We start from the raw sequence: 21155 nt of genomic DNA on the forward strand, positions 1-21155 counted from the left end.
CCCAATCAGAATGCCGATGCCTGCCCACTCCCTCCCTTCTCCCCGCAATATTTGATGGGAACAGTCCCTAAGGATCCCTGGCCACGGCTGCCTGTCACTAGTTTTTCCAACCTATCAATTTGGTGGGCTGCCATGAGAAAAATGCAAAATATTGAGATCCTCCCATGAAATTGGACAGATTCTCTGTATCTCCAGCCACCCTGGCCTCGACACATATCAAGGTCAATCCTTCAGTTAGGTCTTGAACTGTTTACTAAAACAGGAAAAGTTGAAGATGTTAATCCTCAGATTATTTAGATAACATATCTAATGGATTGACTTGAGGCGATAGACATAAAAAATACCTCCTTCCACATTGTAATGTGGGAATACAATTGGAGCTTTCTCAGGGTTGACTTGTATAATACCTTGGTTAGACCACATTTGCAGTATAGTACATAGTTCTGGTCTCTATATTATGAGAAGGATATGGAGGCACTGGGAAAAGTGCAAAGATGATTTACAAGGATGACACTAGAGCTGAGAGGTTATACCTATCAAAAAAAAGAATAGGCTTGAGCTCATTTCTTTAGAAAAGAGAAGACTATGGGCTGACCTGAGCTTAACAGGGTGGACATAAGCGATATATTTCCACTTGTAGAATCGGCCTAAACTAATAAAGCCAGTAGTGAATTACCCAGAGAGTGGTGAGAATGTGGAACTTGCTACCACAGGGAGTAATTGAGGTGAATGGTATATATATATATATATATATATATATATATATTTTAGGGGAAGCTAGATAAACAGATGAGAGAGAAAATAATAGAAGGATATATTGATAGGGTTAGATCATGTAGGGTGGGAGGAAACTTGTGCAGAGCAGAAACACTAGCAAGGACTGAATGGGTCAAATGGCCTGTTTCTTTGCTGTAAATTCTTTGTAATTATCATTCAGGGACAAAGCTTTCAGTTGAGGGTGTTGATGTTTGGCTTCTTGGCGTCCAAGTGGTTCACAGTGCATCTGTCCATAGTTGTGGCACATCTCAGCTCTAAATTCCTATGCGTTTTTCATAAGTCTAAGTAGTTTTTTCTATTGGTTCCTGGGATGCGAGGGTTATCCTATGATGAAAGGCTGATTAAATTGAGCCTACCTGCTTTGGAGTTTAGAAGAATGAGAGGTGATTTCATTGAAACATACACATTTCTGAAGGGTCTTGACAGGATAAACCAATGAGAGGTTGTTTCCACTGGCTGGGGGGATCTACACGGGCACAGACTTAGGCTAAGGGGACAATGATTTAAGACTGAGATGAGAAATGTCTTTACTCAAAGGATTGCGAATCCTTGGAGTGTTCTACCCAGAGGGTTGTGGGTGCTCCATTGTTGGGTGTATTCAAGATTGAGGTCAACAAATTTTTGATCTCTCGGAATCTAGGGATAGGAATGTATAGCAGGAGCAGCCCGTTTGGCCCCTTAAGCCTGCTCTGCAGTTCAATAAGGTCATAGCTTTATCTAGTTTTGGCCTTAACTCCACTTTGCTATCTGCCCCTCCCACATAACCCTCGACTCCCTTGTCGTTCAAAAATCTGTCTAACTTGGCCTTGAATATTTTCAATGACCCAGCCCCACTGCTCTCCGGGGAAGAGAATTCCACACACTTTCTCTGAGAGAGAAAATTTCTCCCCATCTCAGTCATAAAACAGAGGCCTCTTATTCTTGAACTGTGTTCCCTGGTTCTAGTCTCAGCCGCAAGTGGAAACATCCTCCTGGTATCCACCCTGTCAAGTCCCCTCAGGATCTAATATGTTTCAATAAGGTCACCTCTCATTCTTCTAAACTCCAATGGATATATAAAACAAAAACAGAATTACCTGGAAAAACTCAGCAGCAGGTCTGGCAGCATCGGCGGAGAAGAAAAGAGTTGACGTTTCGAGTCCTCATGACCCTTTGACAGAACTTGCGTTCGAGTCCAAGAAAGAGTTGAAATATAAGCTGGTTTAAGGTGTGTGTGTGGGGGGCGGAGAGATAGAGAGACAAAGAGGTGGAGGGGGGGGTGTGGTTGTAGGGACAAACAAGCAGTGATAGAAGCAGATCATCAAAAGATGTCAACGACAATAGTACAATAGAACACATAGGTGTTAAAATTAAAGTTGGTGATATTATCTAAACGAATGTGCTAATTAAGAATGGATGGTAGGGCACTCAAGGTATAGCTCTAGTGGGGTTTTTTTTTTATATAATGGAAATAGGTGGGAAAAGGAAAATCTTTATAATTTATTGAAAAAAAAAAGGGAAGGGGGAAACAGAAAGGGGGTGGGGATGGGGGAGGGAGCTTACGACCTAAAGTTGTTGAATTCAATATTCAGTCCGGAAGGCTGTAAAGTGCCTAGTCGGAAGATGAGGTGTTGTTCCTCCAGTTTGCGTTGGGCTTCACTGGAACAATGCAGCAAGCCAATGGATATATACCTGTTCAGTCTTTCCTCATAGGATAAGCCCTTCATCCCAACAATGGGTTGAGTGAACCTTCTTTGTACCTATTTTTTTTTCAAATAAGGAGACCAAAACTGTACACAGTGCTCCAGATGTAGTCTCACCAATGCTCTGTACAGCTGTAGCAAAACATCACTACTTTTATATTCCATTCCTCTTGTAATAAACCCCAACATTCCATTTCCCTTCCTAATCACTTGCTGTACCTGCAGACCAACTTTTTGTGATTCATGTATCAGGACACCAAGATCCCTCTGTACCACTCAATTCTGCAACCTCTCTCCATTTAAATAATATACTGCTTTTCTATTCTTCCTGCCATAATGGACAAGTTCATGTTTCCCACATTATACCCATCTGCCAATTTTATGCCCACTCACTTAACCTGTCTATATCCCTTTGTAGACTCTACACCTTCTCTTGACAACCTACTTTCCTATCTCTTTTGGTGTCATCGGCAAATTTAGCAACGATATATTCGGTCCCTTCATCCAAATCATTGATGTAGATTGTAAATAGTTGAGGCCCCAGCACTGATCCCTGTTGGCATTCTACTAGTTAAATCTTGCCAACCTGATTTTCTAACTATCCTGCTATAACCTCCTTAAGAATGGATTCTAGCAATTTCCCTATGACAGATGTTAGGCTAACTGGCCTTTAGTTTCCTGCTTTCTGTCTCCTTCCTTGAATAAAGGTGTAACGTTAGCTATTTTCCAGTCCATTGGGACCCTTCCAGAATCTGAGGAATTTTGGAAGATTATAACCAATGTGTCCACTATCTCTGCAGCCACTTCTTTTAAGACCCCAGGATGCAGCCCATCTGGTCCTAGAGACTTGTCAGCCTTTAAGTCTAACCGTTTTCCAAGCACCATTTCCCTGGTAATGGCGATTGTTTTACATTTTTCCCTCCTATTCACCTCTATCTTTGGGAAGTTTTCTAAGTCTTGTACAGTGAAGACAGAAACAATTTCTGCCATTTCCTTGTTTTCCATTATCAATTCCCCTGACATTCTCTGGAGGACCAACACTAGCTTTAGTTACTCTTTTCCTATTTAAATACTGCTTTTATTTTATTACCCAGCTTTCTCTCATATTCTACTTTCTCCCTTTTTGTTATTAATTTAGTCATTCTTTGCTGGTTCTTAAAACCTGATGAATCTTCTGACCCACCACTAATCGTTGCAGATTTGTACAATGTTTCATTCAATTTGATACAATCCTTTGCTTCTTTATTCAGCCACAGACGATGCATCCTTCTTGAACAGTTTTTCTTTCTTACTGGGGTAAATTATTGCTGAGAGTTATTAAGTACCTCCTTAAAAGTCTGCCACTGCATCTCTACTGTTCTACCTTTTAACCTAGTTTCCCATTTCACTTTAGCTAGCTCTGCCTTCACACCCTTATCATTATCTTAATTCAGGTTTAGAACACCAGTCTTAGACCCACACTACACCCCTTCAAAATGAACATGAAATTCTATCATGTTATGATCACTGTCAACTAAATGCTCCTTTACCATGAGGTTATTAATTAACCCTGTCCCCTTGTTCATTACCAGTTCTAGAATAGCCTGCTCCCTGGTTGGCTCTAGAATCTGCTATTCTAAGAAACTGTCTCACATACACTCTATGAACTAATTTTCCAGGCCACCTTTGCCAATCTGATTTGCCCAATCTACATGTAGATTGAAGTCGCCCATGATTATTACGGTACCTTTCTTACACTTCCGTTTATTTCTTCCTGTAAACTCTGTCCTAAAGTGTAACTACTCTTAGGGGGCCTATAAACTATACCTACAAGTGACCTCTATCTAACCTTTCCTATTTCCTATCTCCACCAAAACTGATTCTACATCTTGCTCTTTCAAGCTAAGGTCATATCTCACTACTGTAGTAATGACATCCTTAATGAACAGGGCTACCCCACCACCTTTTCCTAGCTTTCTATCTTTTCAAAATATTAAAAACCCTTCAGTATTTGGGTCCCAGCCTTGGTCACCCTGCAACCATGTCTCTGTGATGGTTATCAGGTCATATCTATTTATTTCTAACTGTCTTAATTCATTCATTTTATTACAAATGCTGCGTGCGTTCAGATACAGAGCCTTTAACTCTGTCTTTTTACCATTTTTGCAATCTCTGACCTTGTCTGCTGGTGTACTCTTAAATTTATACTCTCCATCCCTTCCTGCCTCACGTTGGTTATCATTACCCAAATCACTATCCTGTTCTAGTACCTCGTTGTTTCACTTCGATTTACTACATCTGTCTCACAATCCCTTCCCTCAGCTATTTCATTTAAAGCCCTCTCTACCACCCTAGTTATAAGACACATCAGAACACTGACCCCAGCACGGTTCAGTTGAAGCCTGTTTCAATGGTACATCTCCCACCTTCCCCAGTATTGGTGTCAGTCCCCATAAATTGAAATCCATTTCTCCCACACCAGTCTTTGAGCCACACATTCATCTCTCTAATCTTATTTACCCTGCACCAATTCACTCATGGCTCAGGTAATAACCCTGAGATTATTACCTTTGAGGTTCTGCTTGTTAATTTAGCTCCTAGCTGCTCATAATCCCTGAGTAGAACCTCTTTCCTAATCCTATCTATGTCGTTGGTACCAACGTAGACCACGACCACTGGATCTTCCCCCTCCCATGTAAGTTCCTCCCCAGCCCTGAGCAGATGTCCTGAATCTTGGCACAAGGCAGGAAACACAGATGCCTGGACTCACTCTCGGCTACAGAGAACTGTGTCTATCCCTCTGATTATACTGCCCATACTATCACTACATTCCTATTAACTCCCCCGAAGAATGGCTTCCTGTAGCACAGTGACCATAAGACGTAGGAGCAGAAGCAGACCATTCAGTCCATCGAGCCTGCTCTGCCATTCATTGAGATTGTGGCTGATCTGATAATTCTCCACTTTCCTGCCTTTTCCCCATAACCCTTGATTCCTTTACTGATTAAAAATCTGTCTATCTCAGCCTTGAATATACTTAATAATCCAGCCTCTACGGTCCTCTGTGGTAAAGAATTCCACAGATTCACTCCCTTGAGAGAAGAAATTCCTCCTCATCTCTGTCTTAAATGAGTGACCACTTACCCTTATTTAAGTTTATCTGAGTTGTTTCCCAAGTTTTTCACTCTCAAACTGAATGTTAAATTCTACCATGTTATGGTCACTGTTTCTTAGGGGATCTTTTACTCTGAGATCATTTATTAAACCTGCCTCATTACACATTACCAAAATAGCCTGATCCCTGGTTAGATCCACAACATATTGTTCTAGGAAACTGCCCCAAACACATTATGAATTCTTGTTCATGGCTATCTCTGCCAATTTCATTTTCCCAAATCTACATGAAGATTAAAATCACCCATGGTTAATGTTTTACATGCCCTCATCTCTGATTTATTCTCTGTCCTACAGTATAGCTACTGTTAGGGGGGCCTATAGACGACTCCCACCAGTGTTTTCTTCCCCTTGTTATTTCTTACCTCCACCCATATGGATTCTACATCTTCCGTTCCAAGATAATTTCTTGCTATCGTACATATTCCACCTCGTACTAACAAAGCTACCCCACCACCCTTTCCTTCCTGCCTGTCCTTTCAAAAAGTCACATACCCTGAATATTTAGTTCCCAGCTTTGTTCTCCTTGTAACCATGTCTCCGTAATGGCTATAAGATCATACCTATGAACGTCTGTGTGCCGTTAATTCATTTGTTTTGTTCTGAATACTACATGCACTTAAGTAAAGAGCCATTAATTTTGCCTTTTTACCATTTTTCCCCCTTTGACCCTATTTGCTGCTGTTTTTAATGTTTGTGCACTCTGTCCCTTCTTGCCACACTCTGGGTATCATTGCCTAAATAGCTGTCCTAGAATGCTGCCATAGCCTTTTGTTTTGTAAGCGTATGTATCCCCTTTCCAGAACCCTCCCCTTGCCTCTATTTAGTTTGAAGCCCTAGTTATTTGGATCACCAGGACACTGGTCCCATCACGGTTCAAGTGAAGCCTGTCTCACCGGAACAGCTCCCTCCTACCCCAGTACTGGTGCCAGTGCCCCATGAATTGAAACCCATTCCTCCCACACCAATCTTTGAACCATGCATTTAATTTCTTGACTTTATTTACCATATGCCAGTTTGCCCATGGATCAGGTAGTAATCCTGAGATTATTACCTTGGAGGTTCTGCTTTTTAATTTAGCTCCTAAATGTTCAAATTATTTCAGCAGAACCTCCTTTCTTGTCTTATCAATGTCATTAGTATCAATGTGGACGACGACAACTGGATCCCTCCTCTCCCACTCCAAGTCCCTCTCCAGCCTGAGAAGATTAACCCTAGCACCGGGCAGGCAACACAGCCTTCGGGCCTCACGCTCACGGCTGCAGAGAACAGTATCTATCCCCCTAATAATACTGTCCCCTATCACTACTATGTTCTAATTTCCTCCCCCTACTTGAATGGATACCTGTACCATGGTGCCGTTGGCAGTTCACTCATCCTCCCTGCAGTCCCTGCTCTCGTCCACAAAGCTTGCAAGAACCTCGTAACTGTTGGACAATTGCAGGGGCCGAGGCTCCTCGATCTCTACCCCCCTGGGTCCCCATACCTGCCTAACCTGCAGTCACACTCTCCTGTCCGTGATCACAGACCAAATTTGAATTACCTAATCTAAGGGGTGTGACCACCTCCTGGAGCAAAGTGTCCAGGTAACTTTCCCCCTCCCTGATATGACGTAATGTCTGCAGCTCGGACTGCAGCTCCATAACTCAGATCTGAAGTCCCTTGAGCTGCAAACACTTACTACAGATGTGTTCGCTCTGGATCACCTTGGTATCCAGCACCATCCACATGCTGCAGCAGCAACACATCACCCACCCTGCCATCACTATCGTATTTTATTTAATTTATTAATTAGTTACTCTAGTATCCCTACTCTTTACAATTGAAGAATCCCCCACTCTTTCCACTTTAATGTAAATATTTTTTATGCCAGTATCAATCCTAGACTTAAGCTATTTTTAAGAAAAAGAGAAAAAAAGACTAGAGACCTAAACGCAAACTAAAGGCCTTACCTTTACTTTAAAGCCTAGAAATGCTCACCAATCCTACTCACCAATCAGTTGCTTTCTGCACTCTTCACCCTCTCGCTCTCTTTAATGGCCTCTCACCTCTCTCTCCACACCCTTTAATGGCCTCTAGCCTTTCTCTCTCTCCGCGGTCTTTAATAGCCTCTCGCCTTTCTCTTTCTCCATGCTCTTTAATAGCCTCTCGCCTTTCTCTTTCTCCATGCTCTTTAATGGCCTCTCACCTTTCTCTCTCTCCACGCTCTTTAATGCCCTCTCGCCTTTCTCTCTCTCCGCGCTCTTTAATGACCTCTCACCTTTCTCTCTCTCCGCGCTCTTTAATGGCCTCTCACCTTTCTCTCCGCGCTCTTTAATAGCCTCTCACCTTTCTCTATCTCCGTGCTCTTTAATGGCCTCTCGCCTTTCTCTTTCTCCATGCTCTTTAATAGCCTCTCGCCTTTCTCTTTCTCCATGCTCTTTAATGGCCTCTCACCTTTCTCTCTCTCCACGCTCTTTAATGGCCTCTCGCCTTTCTCTCTCTCCGCGCTCTTTAATGACCTCTCACCTTTCTCTCTCTCCGCGCTCTTTAATGGCCTCTCACCTTTCTCTCTCTCCGCGCTCTTTAATAGCCTCTCACCTTTCTCTCTCTCCGTACTCTTTAATGACCTCTCACCTTTCTCTCTCTCCGCGCTCTTTAATGGCCTCTCACCTTTCTCTCTATCCGTGCTCTTTAATGGCCTCTCGCCTTTCTTTCTTTCCACGCTCTTTAATGGTCATTCGCCTTTCTCTCTCTCCGTGCTCTTTAATGGTTGCCATGCTCATCCACCCTGCAGCTTGATATAGGGAGTGGGTGGGAAAGTGGAGTTGATGCAGATTAGCCATGATCCTATTGAATGGCAGAGCAGTCTCAATCGGCCAAATGGTCTACTCCTGCTTCTACTTATTTTGGTCGGAAAAGACTCTAGTAAACTGGTGATTAAAGAACAGCTAGCTAACTGGATAGTTGAGTGTATTCTACACTGTTGCTATTCATTGGACAAAGGTTTTATCTTTAGCTGCTGCGCTGAGTTATCAGTTTGTCTTAAAGTTAGTTACCTGAAGAAAAACCGTAATGCTAATTAGCTCAGTTGCTTGAAGTATGTACTTAATAACGTCGACGCCGAGGGATCAATCCACGCAACTGAGGTAGTTCTTGGGTCCTGGCTCTTCCCCCTTTGTGATATTATGGCATCAAGGAGCCATGATTGACAATCCTCGGACAACTGAAGTTGCTATATGAACCAAGAGAGAAGGAAAACCGTAATGACCCCCAATTTCCTTCGCTGGTTTAAACTTGAAAATTCATTTGTTTCCTGCTCCCTGCCAAGCTGTGCTGAGCTCCTCACTGGGAAATGAAACTACAAATGAGACTCCAAGCCACAGACCACCCATGAGCAATACCAGCAACAGCATGATGTCAGTCTAGTATTGTTCCTACTTCAAACAGAAATACCTCGTTCCAAAAAGGGTGTGACTTTACTTAAGCTGTTTCTGTTCTGACTTGACTTTCCTTTCAGTTCTGTGTCTGGCGTATGAGTCTAGAAAGTTGGCAAATGCACAGTGATGTGCATTGTGGAATGCTGTAGTACAGAGAGACACTGAGTTGCATATTAGGACCCATGTCTATTAATTGAAAATCACATATGGGTAATATCTTTATAATGTTGTATTAGTGTGTGTGTGTGTATTGAATGTAGGAGATGCAATTGCACTGTAAAACACAACTTTTTTTTAATGCCAAATGTATTCTAGAAAGAGCAAGTGGAAAGGTAGCATTTGCTGATTTCTGATATTCTGGGGCTTAAACCCATTCTAAACTGTATTTGATCTCTGGAGAAATGCTATTGTAGTTCCCAGGGTAAAGTACAGGAGAGATGTTGAAGCCTCTCCATCAAATAAATAACATCTAAATGAATCCATACGATATAGGAGCCGAAGTAGGCCATTCGGCCCCTCGAGTATACTCCGCCATTCAATAAGATCATGGCTGATCTGTTTGTGTTTTGAATTCCACATCCCCATCTATCCCCGATAATCTTAGGTTCTTGTTAGGCAAGGGAATCAATCTACCTCTTGCCTTAAAAATATTCAATGACCCCGCCTCCACTGCCTTCTAAGGTAGAATATTCCAAAGTCGCACAATCCTCTGAGAAAAAATGTCTCTTCATCTCTGTCCTAAAAGGGTGATCCTGAATTTTAAAACAGTGCCCCCTAGTTCTGGATTCACTCACCAGAGCAAACATCCTTTCCATGTCCACCTTGTCAAGGCCATTCAGGATCTTATATACTTCAATCAAATCACCCCTCATTCTTCCAAACTCCAATGGAAACAAGCCCAGTCTGTCTAACCTTTCCTCATAAGATAACCCGTTCATTCCAAGTATCAATCTAGTAAACCTCCTCTGAACCGTCTCCAATACATTTACATCCTTCCTTAAATAAGGAGACCAAAACTGCACACAGTATTTGAGATATGGTCTCACCAATGCCCTGTATAACTGAAGCATAACATCCTTACTTTTATGTTCAATTCCCCTCTTAATAAAGGATAGCATTCCATTAGCTGCCTTAATTACTTGCTGTACCTGCATGCTAACTTTTTATGATTCATGCTCCAGAATGCCTATATTCCTCTGCACCTCGGAATTCTGCAGCTGTTCTCTGTTTAAGTAATACTCTGCTTTTTTATTCTTCCTGCCAAAGTGAACAACTTCACATTTTCCTACATTATACTCCGTCTGCCAGATTTTTGCTCACTCACTCAACCTATCTACATCTGTCTGCAACCTCCTTATATCCTCTTCACAGCATACTTTCCTACCTATCTTTGTGTCATCTGCAAATTTGGCTACCATGTCTTCAGTCCCCTCACATAAATCATTGATATCAATTGTAAAAAGTTGAGGCCCCAGCACAGACCCCTGCGGGACTCCACTCGTCACACCCTGTTAGTCAATAAAAGACCCATCTATGCATACTGTCTTCTGACAGCCAGTCAATCCTCCATCCACGGTAATATATTACCTCCAACACCATGCGCTTTTATTTTCTGCAATGACCATCGATGTGGCATCTTATCAAATGCCTTCTGGAATCCAAGTACAATATGTCTACAGGCTCCCCTTTATCCACAGCTCTTGTTACTCCCTCACAGAACTCCAGTAAGTTGGTTAAACATGGTTTCCCTTTCACAAAACCATGCTGACTCTTCCCGATTACCTTCAGTTGCTCTAAGTGCCGAGCGATAACCTTGATTTTAACATCTTCTCCACAATAGACTTCAAGCTAACTGGGTTATAGTTTCCTGTTTTCTGCCTCCCACCCTTCTTAAATAGAGGGGTTCCATTTGCTACTTTCCTACCTGATGGAACATTTCCAGAATCTAACAAATTTTGTAAAATTAACACCAATGCATCTACTGCCACTCATATTTTCATAGCTATTCCATTTTGTAGTGGTAATAAGTGTGGTAGATGGCATTTAGATGGCCTCTGCCTCGGTAAATTGTAGCTGGCACGGAATGGGGCATCTTGTCTGAAATGTTCTGTAGAATCCATCTGTCAAATGTTTCAAAGGATTTTCCAGTTTTCGAATTATTGGGTGCATCCCTAGTACTGAATTGAATGCCCCTTCAATACCTGTGCAGCCTGTCTTGCTCTCAAATATCACAATCTCTTGTAGTGAAATGCAGCATACTTGTACATAATTTTACAACAAACCATACCAGATGGAGTAAGTTCTTAGTCCTCGTTCTGTTCTCAACGGAATACTCTGACATCATCAAGGTTCGAGCCTTCCAGATAGTAAAAGTCTTCAAGCTTCTTAGCACTAGATGGGACCAACAGCTCCTCCCAATCCTACCACACCCAGCTGTCTATATTGGAGAATTTAATTGCCACTGCACGGACTGGGGCTACCAAGAGGTTAATGCAGATGGTGAAAGTCGTGCAAACTGGACCTCACAGCATGACCTTGCTGTCATTCATGATCCCAGACAACCTGGAATTTTCCACTCTGCTAGTTGGAAATGTGACTATTCTCCTAAATTGTGCAGGATCAGCTCAGTGCACAGCAATCTACTTCCTGCAATGTGCCAAATCCTGCCCAGCCTTCCAGAGAAGAAGCAGTGGAACCTATGAAAAGCCAACAAGGAGGAATACAGCAAGATATTGGAACAAAGTGTTATAATGATACCATCCTGAAATATTCCCATACAGCTGGCATGGAGTCACTTCTGCAGGGCCATCTACAAAGCAGCCACTAGAAACATTCCCAGGGAATACGTATATATGTATTTGCCTGGAAGAGGGGTCTGCTTCCCTATTCCATCACTGAGTCCTCCAGTGACCCAGGTGTGGCAGACCATCTGATTGAATCCCTGGATTGTGCTCACTGGGCTAGATGGGAAGAGACAGCAAAGAACCTGGACTTCACCCCCTCAAGTCGGAAATGCTGGAGAGTTCTACGCCACCTCGGAGCAGCACAGTGACCACTAAGGCCAAGGTGCCTATCTACAAATGCCAATCAGGTAGCGAGCCATCTCCTCATGGGAAAGGCACCACTGGAAGAAAGAGTGAAGAGGCTAATCCAGAGTGAGTGGAGATCCTTCCACAGGCAGCACGATTCCAGATCGGCATCTTCAGCACCCTGGAATTGGACAAAGTTCTACAAAGCATCAAGCTGGGCATTGCTGCTGGTTATGACAACATCCTCCCTGAGTTCCTAAAACACCTTGGCCGGCTCCTGGTTGGCCCAATTCTTTACAAGGAGGGAAAGCTGCCAAATTCCTGGAACACATCTAAAGTCGTCGGCCTGCTAAAACCAGGCAACTAACCAAAATTACCATCAAACTACTGGCCAATATCCCTATCAGTATGCTTCAAGTTGTAGAGAACCTACTCCTACAATGGATAAAGGCAGGAGTGGAGAACGTCCTGAGTATGGACCAAGCAGGCTTTCCACAAGGAAGAAGCACCATGTGATCAGGTCCTTGCAGGTCACTGTCATTGAAAATGGCTTTCACAGGAATCTCAAAATGGAGGCAGTTTTCTTTGACCTCATTCCAGTGTCCGATGCAGTCTGGCACATTGGCCTATTTGTCAAAATATCATGAATTCTCCCTCGCTGGGTTACTGACAACCATTTGTCCTGGCACTCAATGGTCAGGATGCATATGGGTGACAAGACTAGCACCTAGGAGGAAACGGATGAATGGGCTAACCCCATTGTGGTCTTAGCTCCAATGGCATTTGCTGTGGCAAAGGCTTCCCAGAGCTGGAAGACATAACGAAATGACAACTTGCAAAGCTGGTCTAACACTTCATGACATGGTGTATAAAACTGAGCAGCAGTAAAACCCTCTCTAGCACATTCCACCTTCACAGTACCAGCGCTACGAGGGAACTGGATGGCCAGAGACTGAAACACAATCCTTACCCACTTTATCTAGTCGGTCACCCTTGACCGAACCCTCACATACGTACAGCACCTCCTCAAGACTGCAGAAAAATTAAAACCCGCAATAACCTCCTCAGTAAACTGGCTAGTACTTCATGGGAATCACAGGTCAAGACCTTAAGGACCTCTGCTTTTGCCATCACTTACTCAACTGCAGAATACTGTGCCCTGGTATCATACCAATCTGCCTACACCAAACTTATCGATGCGCAACTCAACAATGTACTCTTCGACCAACTCACCTCTCCTGGTTCCCAGTCCTGAGCAACATGTATTTGCAACAGGCAAGCTAGTGGAGAAGGCCTACTCCAACCCAAGCCTGCCCTTATTCAAGGACCTCAATCCATCAGTCATACGCCTTCCCTCATCCCACCCCATATGGTTAAACCATCCATGCTGGGGAGTAACAGCTGAGGACCTATGGTAGGAGGACTGGCAGGAGAAAGTGTCCACCAAAAACCACTCTTGTCATAGACTCCACTGCTTGTCCATCCGGGTTTGGTCTCCCACAGTGACAGTGGGCCCTTTTAACCATTTCCGGAATGGCCAGGATCTCTGTGCAGCTACCCAACATCAGTGGGGTTGCCAAGACCATCCAGGCTGCAGCTGTGGTGCAGTCCAAACAATGACCCACATTGCCAAGGAGTGTCCACTGACAAAACTGGAAGATGGACTTAAAGAACTCCATCGAATCACTGACAAGGCTACTCCTTGGCTCTCTAACTATGCACGTGCTAAATAAATAATTTTTTGTTATTTTCTGTAGAATTTTGAACAAAATTGCCCTGAGATTGTGACCCAGTTTTTCATAAAATATTTTCACCAACACTAGCAAAAGCTTTTTTACCTTGATCTAATTTCAATATGCCTTGCAGACACTTGCGTTGGCTGATGGGAACTCCACTGCAGTAATTCATGAATTTTCAGCTCTTCATCTACCATCTACGTCAATTGTTACTGAAGCTGTGTGTGGGTGTGAATGAAATCCTCAGACTCTCAGTAGGAGGATCACATCTCGCATTGAAATAGCTTCTCAGCAGTTTCAAAATGAAAGCTTTGTTCTCTCCGGTGCAATTCTTCAAGGTAGCTTAGTCCAAAAACCCACACAGGACATACAAAACATAAATGACTCAGTCTGAACTGTTTTTTTGATGGGCTTTCATTAAATTCTGAAATTAGAGACACCAGATAAAAGTACACATAATATGGTTGCAACCTGTAAGTTTTTCTAAGATCTGTAGCATTTATGTTTGTCCTCCCTAGGTGATGAAATTCTGCTTCCTGCACCTAATGAACACACTGCTCTTAAACCAAGGCCATATCCATTGTACTTGAACTTTCCAAGAAAGTCTTGAAGGCAGTTGTTCAGGAATTTTCTACTTCCTATAAACCTGGTCTGGCATTTATGTGTAACTGCCCTTTCTTTCTGAACTATACTGATGCCTTCTGTTTCTTGGATTCTGATCTCATAAACTAAGGATGCGATGTTATGGGATAGCCCACAGACATCTCAGAATAGCTCCACCTATTTCCATCGAATTCAACATCGGAGCTGGGAAAAGTGAATTTGAAATGATGCATTCTGATGTAAGCATCAATGTTTACAGTTTGATGCTGAATTATTCAGTGTTGTGTGTTGATTACTTTATACACAGAATAATCCTTCCTGTATGTTGTCCCATGTCAATGTGGTGACTTCACTTGGAGCACCAACGCAGTATATCATGGCAGTGGGTCATGTCTAGATGCTTCCAAATTCCAATTCTCTGTTGTCGTGTGCTTCCTAGCTTTTTACCGATAGTAATGTTGCCTAGCTATAGCTTCAGGTGGTTGCTGGCCCAGGCTAATCAGGACTGGGGAGAAAATAGAAAAACAAATGAGAAGGTTGTTGTTAATTAAAGTAATTGCGGTGTAAAATCACAGGAACATATTGGTCCACCTGATTGTGGAAAACGACATTTCAAAAAAATCTGCAGATTGAGAGAAAACTGCAGATTATACAGGGAGAGTTTTCAGAACATGGTGAATAATGAATATCCTTTCACCATATTGTCAAGGGGTTTATTTAGCACATTGGTATGCATTGCGGTAAAAATAAATGTTTATCAAAAATTTGTGTTAATATGCTCGTGTGATAATTTTTGATTCATCACCTTGAATTGCTCTCACAAGTACTTCATCCTAGTGTTTGTATAGCTCAAAATGCACTCTGCAGGCATAATCCAAGTTAAATGGACAAAATCTTTATTGTGGTGCTGTTTGTAGTATGAAAATGTCCTACCTGCACTGAAGTCTTAGCAGTAGTATTGCTTCTATAAACGTATTGTGACACTTGTGTGCATGCCATAAATCATAGAATGGCTACAGCACAGAGGAGGCCATTCAGTTCGTTGCGTCTGTGCCAGTTTTCTGCAAGAGCAGCTCACGTAGTCCCACCCCCTCGTTCTTTCCCCGTATCCCCGCAAAATATTCCTCTTCATTTACTTAGGTAAATATTGCACCTATTAGAAACACACCATGGTTTTCATCTTAACTGCTAATGTTTTTCAAAAAAATGGCTTCTATTTTTGTCCCAACCTGGCCCACTCAAGGTGGACAGCTGTCGGATACTATAGTGATATCACAACCTTATCTTGTGTGCACAGCAATGCAGTCAAGAAGTGCTCCATTTGTTTTGTTTGCTTAGGGCTCACAGGACCCCAATTCTGAGGGGTTGCATTTCCACATATTGAATTAACATTGATTAAAGTTATATCCTGGTGTGGTCCAGAGACCTGAATGATGGTATAATAGTTGTGTATCTTTTGTTTCCAACTGAATTGCATTCAGGTCTGTGCATGTTATTACCAGTGCTCAAGACAGTCCACACTGTTCAGCTCAGTGCCAAAATGAAGAATGGAGCAAGGTTGCATTGAGTGACCATTCTCTAACTTGAAAGCAATAATTCATCCTGTTATTGTTCAAATGTTGTTTGTGTGTTTAATGGCGGTTTAGGTGGATGCAAGACTGGTCACATTTAACACAAATGATGGGAAGTGCCTTCAAGAATATGATGTTTTTTGGTATGCTAAAAGCCTTAAATGGAGGCTTTTTTTGTGCTTAAGTCTTGGAGTAGGTCTTGAAAAATGGAGGCTTTGACTGCCAGCTGTTTGCAGAATGTTAATTCCATTTTTTTCTTACTGAGCAGCTGTCGTCATCTTCATGGTTTCCATAGCAACCTTTTCCCCTTTGGCAGCACGGTATCTGAGGATGTTCACGGATTCATTCATGAGATCAACTTCACATATATTCTGTTTAAATTTGCTGTGAATCATATGGTTACATTTATTCACAATATGCTTTCAGGATGTATTATTTAGATTCATTTTTAATTACTGAGTTAATTTGATAAATCTTTTTGATTTATTCAGAAGGACTATAACTGATTGTACTTCATTTAAATAGAATTTCATTTAGTTCCAGATTTAAGGTTTTAGGCAAGGGATGCAGGGGTGCTATAAGGAAGAACCTTATTACACAGTGTTTGGTAATAACTTGGAATGCTCTGCTTACAAATGAACTGGAAGCAGAGAAATCAGTAATTTCAAAAGGAAATTGGATGAATGCTTGGTGGAAATACACTTACAGGGCTATGGGGATAGAGTGGGGGCAATGGGCTAATTAGATTGCTCTACAGAAGGCTGGCATGGACTTGATGGGCTAAATGGCCTCCTTCAATGCTGTAATGACTGATTCTGATTCTTAGTTAAGCATTGGGTTGGATAGTTCAACAGCAATTTAAGAAGCAAGAATGGTATCATAATATGGCAGAAAGGGGTTACAGTTCTCAATTACTAAAAGTACTACACTGTGCAAACCCAGGTTTTGAGATTCCTATTGTTTAACTGGTTAGAAGTTGAGGGGATATTCTTCATCTTCTTTTGAGGGGGCTGGGTAGTAAGCTATGGGATGGAGTCCTCTGTGAAAGGAGTTTAGATTACTTCAACCCAGTTCACTGTGGGCTTGAGTCTACAACACCAAACTGACCACAATTCAACTTACAAGAAATTACTGGTGTGGTCCATAGAAAATTCACATTTCTAAATCTGTGGCTGAAGCACATTGGGAAGGGTACCACGAGCTTCCTTATGGCACCTGACCCATGCAGTAACTGAATTGGCAGTGCTTGATCTTGACACATAAACATGTCATTTCCCAGCACGCTGCCTCTTATATCGATGTCAATGTCACCTTCCACTCTTTTACATGTGTGCTAACTGAGCTGTGCAGGCTATTGGACTTTCTAGAGATGGCCGACTTCAATCCAGAAAGAGGCGAGAGCTTGTGTAATTTACATTGCTAAGTTTTTGTATGTGGCTCTAGAATCCGTGATGAATTCATGCTTGTGTAATTTTGGCTGTGTAGACAGATGTAAAGTCTCGTATACTGACTCGTCATAGAGAAGTAGCTAATGGGTACAATATCCAGTGAATGGACCTTTTTAAAAAGCTGGTAGGTAAAGGTTATCTCAGTGAGGTAGTAAAAAGATATAAAAAAAAAAGGATCATCCGTAATTGTAATTTTCACATTAATACTTTTATCCCTTGTTCCACTTGCAAAGGAAATGATATTAAAAATGGTCTTGTATATATCAAAAAGGCACATGAAGCACCACTAAAGTACTGTTCGTACTTTTCTGAAATGATTATGCACCTTAACCATCTCAGTAATTTCAAGATTTTCATTTGGACTTTCCTTTTCATCATCAAAATTAATGTGTTTGTGAAGCATGTACTTAATGCGCCTATTAAGACTGACTTTCATCTTAATAAATTATTACAACCAGCTGATCTCTAGACTCTCTGTCTGGATCTGGACCATGGCTGTGATATTTAGTTGTTAACTTGGCCTGTTCCTTTAAGGCCACAGCTTACGTATACTTTGTGGGAATCCAAGTACGGTCCCTATGTTTATAGCGAGCATGATTAGTCTGCCGTAAGTATTGGACAATGTATTGTCTTTGAGAGACACCAGGAAAGAACGAGGACAGAGAAGGAAACCAACAGTTAACTGAACTCCAGTTCCATCCTTCTAAAGGAATCAACAGATGCTTTGTCTGCCATTTCAGTCAAAGGTTTTTCCATGTTCCCAAATTGCTGATTGAAGAATCAGGAACTGATAAAATTCAAGAGAGAGAAGTTTTCTTAAATCTTTCCAGCAGTTACTGGTAACTGAGCCATGGGTGGGATTTGAGTTCAGAACAAGTAATTGCTAACAATGAGAGAGATTATGGGCTCAAAACAGACACAGGATGACCCAAGGAGAGTTTTAAATACAAATATCATAACAATGTGTGAAGAACTTATTGAATTTCCTGAAATAGCCAGTATGCTTAACATGTTATAAGTGGCACCTTTGTAATTGATGTTAATTGTATCAATTGAGGTTAAGTACATACAGGTGGAGGGCGTTGATAGGATAGTTACTTGAGCACATATAAATAGACACTAACTGACACGAGTTAAGTGGAGTCAGGAGATGGAATAGATTTATTCACAGAGTGAAACATTACAAGTCAAAACTGGCTTTGGATGCTTCCTTCACCAATTGGCTATCAGGAGTATAACAATTGATCTTAAGATAAAAGCAAGTGGTTAGTGCTATTGGCCTGTTATAGGCTTGTAGTAAACATAGATGATGTCAGTGATGGGGACTATAATTGTAGGTACTTCTAAATTTTTAGTGTTTATTAAGTCTGAATTGCTTGTAAATTTTAGGCTCCAGGCCATAACCAAAATGAAATTGCTAGGCAACTGCTGTCCATCTGTAATATGACATGCACCAGACGCAGGAACTTTCTGTACTGACCAAACTCCATCTTTGAGCTAGTATCAACAGACAAATGGCTTCTCCTTGGAAGCAATGCAATGGAATCTGACTTTATTCCTTGCCTTCAAATTTAAGGAAACGATTTTTATCATACAAAACCTGACTTAAATCTTTCTAAATCCATAGAAGCTACTAACCATTTCACAGCTTAGGTTACTAATGATGTCAAACACAAAGCAAATCTCCTTCAAGCTTTTTTTTGGCTTTGAAAACCCAAGCTGTTTGCAGTGGAGAGGAATCTAGTCATGCTATAACGGTATGGTGTAAAATGTCTGGGGAGGTGCACGGGGTGGTGGGAGGGGGTTTAATTTGCAATCAACTCCTTTCTTGCAAATTCCCTCACTTCAGACACTTGTACTGATCACATTCTGTTTTAGAAACTTTAGGTTACTTCAACTGCAAAACATTATGGACCTAGACTGGATGCTGCTTTTGTGCTCAGCTTCATATTTTGCACAGAGGAGGTACCCCTGTAGAATATAGTGTTCAGACTTCCCTATCATGATTTTCAGGGTTTGATTGTTTTGACCCTCCTGTCTTTGATGTATGTTACCTTGCATGTTGTCTGTACTTAATGTACCTAATGCTCATTTAGGAAATGGCATGAATTAATCCTAAAATATGTCTCTGTTAAAAAAGAAAAGACTTGCATTTATATAGCATCAGTTGTGACATCCAAAGTGCTTTACAGCTAATGAAGTACTACTTGAAGTGTAGTTACTGTTGTGGAAAGACAGCAGCCAATTTTCACACAGCAAACTCTCACAAATAGCAATGTGATAACGACCAGATAATCTGTTTTTGTGATGTTGATTGAGGGATAAATATTGGTCATGACATTGGGGGAGAACTCCCCTGCTCTTCTTCAATATAATGCCAGGGGAACTTTTATATCCACACAATTAGGCAGCTTGGGCCTCGGTTTGATGTCTCATCTGAAAGATGGCGCCACTGGGAGTGTCAGCTATACTTTTGCGCCCAAATCTTGGAGTGGGGCTTGCATCCACATCCTTTTAACTTGGGGATTAGAGTGCTACCAACTGAACCATGGCTGACACTGTTGGTAGTGTGTTATTTTTAAGGACTTTGGACGAATTGTGATCGAGTGAATTCTTGCTGCTGTTCCTCTTATTCATCTGTAGGTTTGGTTAAAGGCATTATAATCACTTTGTCCTCCCATGAAAATTTAGTGCTGAAAGCACAAGCTGTTAAGGCAACCATTTGTTAATGGACCAGTTTTGACAGATAAGGCCCATGAAAAGAAAATGTATATTGTCTGATAGCTTGCCTTTTATATCCACAGGGAGCTCAGGAGAGACAGCGGCATGCTTTGACCATAGACATACTGTACTCAATCCAGAGAACTCCACAACTATCAGCAACATGAGATGCACATTTGAAGGCACTGAACAGGTCCAGTTCCATTGAGGCACCACTTCTTTGACCACAAAAGGAGCATTTGCTTTTTATGTGATACGGGTTTAGCACAAAATTGCTACAGGCCCCAGCTCCTGGTACGAGTTTAAAGATTTTCTGAACTGCCTTGGTTTGTCTGGGTCTTTTGTGTAACTTTGCAGCTCCCGTACGTGTAAAGGCTCTCGAATATCTCCCATAGATTTGTCTAACATTCCTTTTATGTGTTCCAGAATGTCACCATTTAAATTCTTGTTTTAATTGGGAGTAATTTCTCCACATGAGAGTAAGGGCCGTTATCTACTTTCAAATTCATATCTGATTGGTACATCTGTTTCAACTTGAAGTTATTTTGGAGTAATTTAAATGGCACAGAGGAAGAAAAATGGACAACGCACCTAATCCATGAATGTTGTGGCAATAGCTACAGGTGAAGTTGAAAAAGACCTGGGAAGAGTCTCATACACCAAGTGTTTACCATGTCCAAACAGTGCACGGCAACAAAGTCAGTAGAATATCAATGAATTACATGACCAAAGCAGTAGAATACAAGTCATAAATTTGTGATCAAACTGTGCAGTGCTCTTAGTCAGACCCAAGCTTGAGTACTCTGCCCATTTCCAGTCACTGAGGAGCAAGGGAGACATTCAAGCTTTGGAGACCGAGCAGAAAGAGCCATAAGGTTTATAGCTAGCACCAGAGGTTATGAGAAAAGACCGGAGAAACATCTGAGAAGTGAACTTATGGTTGAATATAAAATGGTAAGTCAAATGGAGTATGTTTGAGGTAAATCTGCAAAATGACTTTATATTGCAAGAGTAAG

General features: G+C 41.7%; 1 protein-coding gene across 7 annotated transcripts in view; it reads left to right on the forward strand.

Annotated features, from left to right (window-relative positions):
- The window catches only part of LOC121273296 (R3H domain-containing protein 2), a 289299-nt gene that overhangs the window by 76754 nt on the left and 191390 nt on the right, over positions 1-21155 (forward strand). For 6 of the 7 annotated variants that reach the window (XM_041180375.1, XM_041180377.1, XM_041180380.1 and 3 more), the window contains exon 2: positions 20223-20433. The gene's annotated coding sequence lies outside the window, so the exon portion shown is untranslated. Of the gene's footprint in view, positions 1-20222; positions 20434-20459; positions 21094-21155 lie in introns of those variants that run through there. The other variant, XM_041180376.1, reaches the window with a different exon arrangement.

Source organism: Carcharodon carcharias, chromosome X (assembly GCF_017639515.1).
Source record: "Carcharodon carcharias isolate sCarCar2 chromosome X, sCarCar2.pri, whole genome shotgun sequence".
In the NCBI taxonomy this organism is placed as follows: Eukaryota; Metazoa; Chordata; class Chondrichthyes; order Lamniformes; family Lamnidae; genus Carcharodon; species Carcharodon carcharias.